We start from the raw sequence: 8,411 nt of genomic DNA on the forward strand, positions 1-8,411 counted from the left end.
GACCGCCTCCTCTAGTCGGTCAGGGCGCCTGTTCGGGGCGGAAGGGGACTGGTGGGAATAGCGTGATCCTCCCACGTGCTACATCCAGCCACTGAAGCTCCCCGCTATCAGGTGAAAAGCGGCTGGCAAATGTGCATGTGTCGGAGGAAGCATAGTGCCAGTCTACGGCTCTCCCCAGATCGACAGAGGGGGTGGAGCAACAAGCGGGGCAGCAGAGGGAAATTGGCCAAGCACAATTGGGGGAAATGAGAAAAAATAATAATATAAAAAGGGATAACTCACCTACTGATGTTGATGAGTCCGTTAGTGGCGTGTGCTTTGGGTTGAGGCTGAGTGAGGTCAGTCAGACTGAGGATGATCTGATGTTCAGTGAAGATGAGGTTGGAGCAAACACAAGAGGGCACATCTAGAAACACACACCCACACCAACAATTACTCCCAACAGCTTTTAGAAGCACCTGAAGAGTATGGCAACTGTATCACATTTGAAATATTCCATGATTAAGATAAGACATGGGGATCTGTGCAAAGAAAAACAGACACCCAGAGCAGGACTCTACCTTAGTCTCTTCCTATTTAAGCCCTGCTTGGGGGAAGTCTGCTGAGAGTGGGCAGGATGCTCTACACAGGGCAGCGCTGAGCAGCGGGTGGATGGCTGGTATCCCAGCAGAGGGTGGGTGGCTGGTACAGGCCCTTGACAGGTGACATGACCGCTCTGGGAATCACAAACGGGAAGATATTATATATACTGTATTCCAACCACATGCAAGCACCAGGTCCCTCAGCTTTTTAAAAATAAAATACAGTTGTACTGTCATACCTCTGGGCAGCTGTATCTGTTGTCGATGGCGATGGAGTGATGAGGGGGTAGTGACGATGCAGCGTGCACAGGGCAGCCTCTGAACACACTTAACCTGGACAACAAAGTAAATGGTAAATGGTATTGTAAAGTCAGATTGCAGTCAGAAAACTTCATTTTCTATCTGTACTCATAAGTGGCTTTTAATTGGATATACGTATATACCAAGATATATGGACAATTGTGCTGTAATTTCAAAGTTACAACTGCTATCATGTTTTTTTTTTTTTTTTTGGGGGGTGGGGGGGGGGGGACTCAATGAAGCCAGACGATCAATTTTCCTATTACTTTTCTCAAGCTGTGGGAGGCCACCACAGCCAAAGAAGGTTGAAAACAAGTTTAGCAGGTATTTTGAGATTTTGAGTGATTTAGTAACTTTCATCTCCATAGTACATCATGGTGAATAATTATTTTCATAAAACACAAGGGAAAGTATTTTTTATGGTTTTGGAGGAATGCCACTCTAGGAAATATGTTGTGGAATGTTGAAACCCATTTCCCCGCACGTTTTAGTTTTAGAGTATGTTAAGTTGGGTAGCCACACCTCCAACATCGGTCGTGTCACCTGTGGTGTCCCCCAGGGGTCAGTCCTGGGGCCCCTGCTGTTCCTAACTTACATGCTCCCCCTTGGCAACATACTACGCAGCCATGGCATCAGTTTTCACTCGTATGCTGATGACACTCAAATGTATCTTCAAACCTCCCCCGACGCACACCTGGCCCTCACCCGTGCTACCAGGTGCCTTGATGACATTCATCTCTGGATGGCCAGCAACTCCCTCCAGCTAAATGGCAGTAAGACCGAAGCCATTCTCATCGGCACACCCCATCAAACCACACAGGCCGGTATCACCCACATCACCGTTGACAACCATTCCATCCCGCTCTCCTCACTTGTCACCAGCCTCGGTGTTAAATTTGACACATCACTGTCTTTTGATGCCCACATAAAATCGGTCTGCCAAACATCATTCTACCACCTGAGGAACATCTCCAAACTCAGGCCCTCACTCTCCAAATCTGATGCCGAAAGACTGGTCCATGCATTCATCACCTCACGCATCGACTACTGTAACTCACTGCTGGCAGGCCTCCCCGCCAAAAACATCCAGAGACTACAATATGTGTCTCTGGACACATATTGTCCAGAGACCGGGTGTCCGGGTGTCCTCACAAAAACCCGGAAAAGTCACCACATCACCCCAGTCCTCCACTCCCTCCATTGGTTACCAGTAAACCAGCGCATCACCTACAAAACCCTCCTGCTCGTCTACAAGGCCACCAACCACCTCGGGCCGACCTACCTCCGGGACCTCCTCTCCCCCCAAACCTCATCCCGGACTCTCAGATCTGGCAGCCAAAACCTGCTTGCAATCCCACGCACAAGGCTCTCAACCATGGGAAATCGTGCCTTTTGTGCACTGGGGCCACGCCTGTGGAATCTGCTCCCAGGATCCATCCGGGCCTCGGACTCCCTTGCAGCCTTCAAAAGCAGCCTAAAGACCCACCTTTTTCACGCTGCGTTCGACTAGGGCCTGTTTTTAAATTCCTCTAAGTGTTTTTATTTTATTTATTTTTTATTGTTATTTTTATTCTGTGTACTTTCTCCTGTGAAGCACCTTGGGATATCAGTTTTGATTTGAAAGTGTGCTATACAAATACAATTCATTTATTATTATTATAGACATAACAGATTCAAATATTCATAACTTTTGATCTGAGAGAGCTATGTCAGTGATTCAAAAAGTTATATATAAGGGGAAGTTTCTAATTTATGGAAATTAAACAATTAAAATGTCAAATTGTCAAAAAATGAGCTCCACCTCGCAGTGCCTCACTGGAGCATGTCCTGGGCTGGCCTTAATGCTTGCCATCATCAAATGACTAACTTGTAATCACAAACAGGAACATGTCGCCAAGAATCATATATACTATAACAGCACAGGCGAGGCTGGTTTTGAACCCTCGATCTCTCTCACTAGTTACAAGCCCAGCAACGTTAACCATCAGAACAAAGTGACAATCCTGTTGGCCAAGGACCAATGTGCTTGCTTTATACCTCCAGACCGAGGATCGCTACAATGCTGTATATGCCAAGCTGAAGCACAGGTAAGCACCAGGCCCCTGCTGTTTTCCTTAAACAATGTTTTTATCCTAAAAAATATATATATGAAAAGCAAGGATAATTATCAATTAGAATAAAATAAAGTTATCCTGGTCATACCTGGCACCATTTATGCCATTGTGGACGAGAAGTCACAGATTGGAGTTGATGTGTCGAGCACTAGTTTTTCCGAGGAGATAATGTGGGGGTAACATGCCGCAGCCCACACAGAGCAGCCTCTGGACACACTGCCTTAAGCTGGACAACCAAGTCAGATAAGATTGCAGTCAGAAAACTTAATTTTCTATCTGTAGTACTCATGAGTGTACTTTTTTTTGTCAGCATCTTCTGGAGAATCTCTTTTTCTGGATTTTTCTCACATTTTCTCCCCAAATGTACCTGGCCAATTCCCTGTTATAACGGTCATTGCGCCAGCCAGAGGGGTTTCACCAACAGGACGTAGCGCATGGGAGTATCATGCCATTCCCCTCAGTGCCCATTCCCCGAAACAGGTGGCCCGGCCAACCAGAAGAGGCGCTAGTGCAGCGACCAGGACTCATACCCTACCGGCTTCCCACCCGCAGACACGGGCAATCTTTAGGAATGTCTGACCAAGCCAGAGGTACCTCTGGCAGGAGTTGAACCTGGGACTCCGCGGTGGTAGGCAAGTGCTTTTACCTCTACACCAGTGGTTCCCACCCACCGGGCCCCGGTCCATAAAGCATTTGCTACCAGGCCACGGGGAAGCTAATATGATTCTGCAGGGAGAAAGAGAGTGAGATAGCTCTCTCTACACACACACTTGCATTAAGAGAGGGTCCACGAAATTGAGAGTTTACAGTCTATTATTTCACTTGTAATTCACTATATCACTATTCCAGTGTGTCAGAATTTTACATACACTAAGAAGCTGACTGTCCCCTAGCCCCATAACGTGACGCTGCTACTGTACTCCGATAATATTCTCGTACAGCGGTCATCGTCACACAGCGTTCAAATCCTCAATAGGTGGAAAACGCTGTTAAAAAAGCTCTCCTACTCGTATCCGACCTCCGATTGCAGATCCGAAGATATGATAGTCCGCCTAGTGAAGCCAGTAATTTAAAATTATGTTAAAAATGATGTTAAAATGATACTGCTTGCGTGAAACAACCGTTTAGAAGCAGTCTTTGTACTGTCCCCATGTCCTCACTGCCCAGGTGGGTTAATCAAAAAGGAGTTTCTGTGTGGAGTTTGCAGTTATCACTCTGCTCCCCTGGGGATGAATCCCCTGCAATATATATATATATATATATATATATATATATATATATATATATATATATATAGAGAGAGAGAGAGAGAGAGAGAGAGAGAGAGAGAGAGAAAAAATAATCTCTGTTCTGTGATAAACCATGACAAAATAGACAGGTTAACATGCCATTTACTATTTTAGGGTGTGTGAGAAAGAACCCAGTGACAACAGTAACCTTATTTCTCTTACCTTCTGTCGTAGCCTTTCATGATCACCCCTTCAAGACAGACAAAATCCTCCTGACATCACTGCCTAAATTGTGAACAGGAGAGAGTTGTAACTTAGCATTGAGTTAGCAGCTAACGTTATACAGTAGCAACCCATTGGTAGTTGATTGTCTCTGGCTGCTAGCTAGCTAAGCAGACTGACTCCCGCACTAACGTCAGCTAGCATTGTTTTGTATACTGTTCACCCTTTGAGTAAATGCAATTCACAAATAAGTCTAAAATGATTTAACTACTTACCGTAACATTAACGTTACATCAGTCTCACGGACTAACCTAGTGTTAAATAACGCTGGTAACGTTGTGTAAAGCAGTCTCTAGAGAATAAGCGCTAATGCAAGCTAATCTGCTTTAGCGTTAGCTAACATATGCTAGCTAATAGAAAAACACACATAATGTTGCGTTTCGGGGTACACCAAAATACTTCGGTACCGTCTGCTTATACAAGACATACAGTTTCAAATACATTATAAGCAACTAGTTTTGTCAATATTACCGTATCCCGGGCGGCAGGCTACCCTCCGGTGAAACGCCCGCTCGAATTTCAAGCAAAACTTGTTGTGCTGTGCTGGCCTGGTCACTTCCGGGTAGTACCTTCTTCTTCTTCTTCTGTTTAATGGCGGTTGGCAAACAGCATTTTGTGCAATACCGCCACCTTCTGAGTTTTAGCAGTTACACAATATGATCTATCTGAGAACTGAATACAGTAGGCTACATGGAGCTGATACTTGAATTTGATCACTGAGAGTCTGAGACACATGATTGTGTTTGTGCAGGGCAGGCTAATTTGGATCTTACTGATCTTATTTGAAGAGCTGAAATTTCAGACAAATAGAGATCAGTGCTGAGAGAGAGAAAAAGTACATTTTAAGATCCTAAATGTCAATGTCACCTTGCTACCTTCTCACACGGATAGACAGACAGGCAGACAGACGGACGGACAGACAGACATGTTATTTTAATGTGAGCCAGTTCCAAACATTCTGAGAATTAGTGTTTGGGAAGTATAATTAGTTACTTATTATTGATTATTCATTTAAAAAGTAATACAATGACTTTACTTATTACTTGGTTGTCAACAATCAGCCAAACGTCATACATTTTACACAAATGTTTTAGAAAAAATGTTCTGTAATCCGAGGGGCTTCAATAACATCCTGGAAACATTTGATAAATGTTCCTTTTAGTCGGGGGCCTTAGGGCATTATAAGGGCCGTTTGGTTCAGATTCTTCCAAAAGCACCAAATTTGGCACAGATGTTGTCCATACCATACTTAATAAAATTTTGCTAGGCGCCCCACGGGGCCGCCATATTTGCAAAATCCAATATGGCCACCACCCCAAAAAACGAAAAGGGTTAGAATCATAAATTATACCACTTCTTAGGGGTTTTCTGGGTTGTAGAATCAGCTTCTGATGTTACTTTAATGAATTGAGGTCAAGTTTACCCCTCAAAGTTAGCATAGATGTCATTTTGGGGTCAAATCCAGTGTTTCTGGTGCGTCATCGCAAATTCTACCTCCAAAATAGTATTTCTCATTATAAGCCTACTGTACATGTATATGTCACATTAGTTTGACATCTCATTATTTGACGTTTACTCCTCAAGGTCAGTAGCATAGGTCGTTTTGGGGTTAAATCCAACTTCTTTATACTTATTCATTATTATTATTTTCGGAAATAATGTTTTGCCCTATAACGTTAGATTTTCAAATGTGTCTATTAGAGACAGGGGAGGGGACAAAACGTGACAAACAGTAACAGCATGTATCTTTGGTAAACAGTCATGGAACTGACAATGCAGGGCACTGAGTTCCTCAACCCAGGCCAGATTAGCGTCCTCCGTGCAGATCAGCCACTGTATGCTATCATCAAACTGCTCCAATGGCAATATCCCTACACTTTGGGAGAAGACAAGCTGGTTGCAATGATGGGCGCGCTGCACATTGAAGACAAGATGCATCTAATGATTGGGAAGCTGCTGCTCGACTCTGGGTCACCGTCCTGTCCAAGGCTGAGGTCCTGACATCCGGTCGCGCACAGTCTGCGCTCAATGAGCATCACATCAAACGCACAAGATATGCTTGGGGTCTGAATACAGCCAGGGGTTGTAGCTATTGCGCAACACACAGGTGAAAACCGTCTATACTGCACCCATGACTGCACCTTACGCCTGCTCTGGACTAAGCATAATATTTACGCCCGGTCTTAGTGAGAAGAAGGCTTTTGCCCTGTTGGTGCAACCGGCGTAGCTGTTAGGTCGTAAAGTTACGGCCAACGCTTAAGACCAGTCGTAAGACCAGTTGGTGCAACCGGCCCCAGATGTGTAACCATTACGAGGCAGACACCAGGATCCTCCTGCATCTGGCACATGCGGCAGAGCAGGGTCATACAACAGCCTATGTTCGCACAGTAGACAGTGATGTCGTCGTTTTGACAGTCGTAAAAGGTATCGTGACATACCAGTCCATACCATCTACTCTGATCTTGGTCCGTCAAAGTCCTTGGCACTACCCCTCTTCCACAGCTTAACAGGGTGTGACAAGACTTCACAGTTTCTTGGATGTGGCAAGAAGACAGCTTGGGCAGCCTGGACTAGCACACCGGGCCTCACCGACACATTAGTGGCTCTCACTCATAACCCTGACCTTCAGTCTCGAGTCTGTCCATATGCAGACCATCGAATGCTTTGTCATACTGATGTACAGCAAGGGGTGTGGTGCAGCTGGTGTCAATGAGGCCAGACATCACCTCTTCACCACTGGAAGCAGGTCGTTGGAAAGCCTCCCACCTACCCAAGCCGCACTGTTCCAGCACATCAAGCGAGCGCTCTTACAGGCGAGTTTCTACTGGAGTCAGGCCACCCGTATGGGCTGATATATGTGCCACCTCAAATTGAATTCGAATTGCTCAACTTGAATTCGAAATTTTTCATTTTGAATTTGAATTGCTCTTTTTGAATTTGAATTTTTTCATTTTGAAATTGAATTGCTTTATTTGAATTCAATTTTTTTCATTTTGAAATTGAATTGCTCTATTTGAATTTGAATTGCTCTATTTGAATTCGAATTTTTTCATTTTGAAATTGAATTGCTTTTTTATTTTGAAATTTTTAAACTGAATCTGAATAACATAATTTTAAACTGAATTTATTTGCTTTGAAATTATTCAGTTTCCACATTCCTATTTCAAAATTCAATTCAAAATTTTCAGAATCTTGTGTTCAAAAATTTCAACATGTGTGTGCGCCATCCGGGTCCTCAAGGAGGAAGAGGAGGAAGGAGGAAGAGCAATCGAGCGCAGATTGACCGAACTCCTTTTTGGCCGAGGCACCAGAAACCCACCCACTCCCGCTAGAACTATTTGGTCTTGTTGTATTCAGGTTCGCTACAATCATAGAAGACCACTTTGAGTTGAACAAGGATGTTTATACAGTATATATCATTGAACAGTACATGACAGCGAATCTCGTGAACCCGGAACTGATCCTCCCCCGACCCTGTGACATCATCAACAGTAACATCATGTACTGAGATTACACCACAGGTCTTTGCTCCCGCGGATGTATTAAAGTAGCCGCCCGCCAGTCTTTCCATTGTCTGCTCATCATCATGGACGAGAGGACACCAACCACAGTAAATACCAACTGGTTACCATGTATTTTCACCGGCATAACGTAACGTAGCTACACCAGCTGAGCTTGTTTCTGTGGCAAACTGCTAGCTAGCCAACTAGGCTAACTGCCACAGAAACAAGCTACGGATCGATGTGTGATTTCCAGGTAAGAATAAACGCACAATGTTGAGCATTTAACATTACATGTTATTCACAGGTATATGCCACACTATATATTATCTCAGAAACTAGCGTAATTGTGTTTGGTAAGATAAAGACATTTGATAAATGAATGAATTTTCCTTGTAGGCTGTA

General features: G+C 44.1%; 1 long non-coding RNA gene across 1 annotated transcript; it reads right to left on the bottom strand.

Annotated features, from left to right (window-relative positions):
* Nucleotides 1–589: 589 nt before the first annotated feature.
* On the bottom strand, nucleotides 590–4,492 carry LOC310780955. The gene is made up of 3 exons (XR_014552942.1): nucleotides 4,447–4,492; nucleotides 821–914; nucleotides 590–715 (listed from the first exon to the last, which is right to left on the bottom strand). It is a non-coding gene; the product is annotated as an uncharacterized lncRNA (long non-coding RNA).
* Between the last annotated feature and the right edge of the window lie 3,919 nt (nucleotides 4,493–8,411).

Source organism: Poromitra crassiceps, assembly GCF_964638095.1.
Source record: "Poromitra crassiceps genome assembly, chromosome: 8".
NCBI classification, from domain to species: Eukaryota; Metazoa; Chordata; class Actinopteri; order Beryciformes; family Melamphaidae; genus Poromitra; species Poromitra crassiceps.